This window comes from Nanorana parkeri, unplaced genomic scaffold (assembly GCF_000935625.1).
Source record: "Nanorana parkeri isolate BGI_ZX_2015 unplaced genomic scaffold, ASM93562v1 scaffold1746, whole genome shotgun sequence".
Classification (NCBI taxonomy): Eukaryota; Metazoa; Chordata; class Amphibia; order Anura; family Dicroglossidae; genus Nanorana; species Nanorana parkeri.
This window is the reverse complement of record NW_017308014.1, coordinates 298,696-299,904: the sequence shown is the minus strand read 5'-3', so window position 1 is coordinate 299,904 and position 1,209 is coordinate 298,696.

Here is a 1,209-nt window from a genome sequence, read left to right as displayed (position 1 = left end):
GGATGGAGTAATGGGATGGATGGCAGGGATGGGATGGATGGATTATGGTTTGGGGTATAGTAGGAAGGATTAGAAGTCCAGTATTATTTTTTTGTTTGGGTTTCTGTGACCCGTAGGGAAGATTACACTTTGTTTCCTGTCCTGCAGACACAAAAAGGAAATGAGGGGCAATTCATCTCCTGTCACCAGAACAGGTGTCCATTCTATTCCCATCTTGGTGAGGACTGTAAAATGTTGAACTTCCCGTTACTTCCTGTCCCAGTGACAACGGTGATCAGGACAAGGCGGAAGGTTCATCTCCTCCTCCTCCACCCCCCCACCGACAGCAATAAAAACCGGATGGTAAGTTTCCATCTCCTGACTCCATCCACAGCGACAGAAAACAACGAGCGGAAAGTATCATCTGTACACCAACAAAGTCACAACATTCATTTTTATTTCACACAACTATTCACCAAATAATATTCCACCTGCGGCTTTGCAGACTCCGCCCCCTTCTTCTGTAGCTCTTCCTATAGGTGAGGCTGGTTTTTTGGGGGATCGCAAACTCCATAATGCTGAAGTTCATTCTGCTTCTATTTTACGTTCCCTCAGCCCGTGACTGGACAGCGCAAGGAGAAGCAGCAGACTGATGAGCTCATCTTTCTGCCATCTCCTCCTACCAAAGCATGCTTCTTGCAACACCCGATTGGCTCCTGTTGCTGCTTCTGCTATTCCAGGTCTAAGCTCTGCTGTACGGAGGCTAACGTCCGGTCAAGCTGAGGTACTCGGTCGCTGCTTGTATGTAAACGCATACGGGTAACGATTCATCTCTGAATATAGAGCTGCGTTCAGTACTGTTGGGCATCGTGCAGAAGACGGGGAAGCTCGCACTTTAGTGACTTGTGCACGCGCCGCAATGTAAGGCAACTGCAGATTGCTGCAGGTTACAGGACCTCTGACCCCCCCGCACTGGATTCAGGATATGAGCCAGAGCCCTGCCACAGGTCAGGAGTCCACTTCCCTTCCTGCGTCAGCAATAAAAAGCAGAGACGGCCAAGAATCGAAACTTTCCCAGAATGGAGGGTCTGTCATTGCAGCCGGTGCCTCTCTCAGCATAGGCTGCTCCCGTGCCAACTGAAGAGAACACATTCAATTGGCTCTCCTTGTGGTGGGGCAAACAAATGTGAGAAATTGCTCAACTTTTAGGGTACAACATAAATCCTCAGA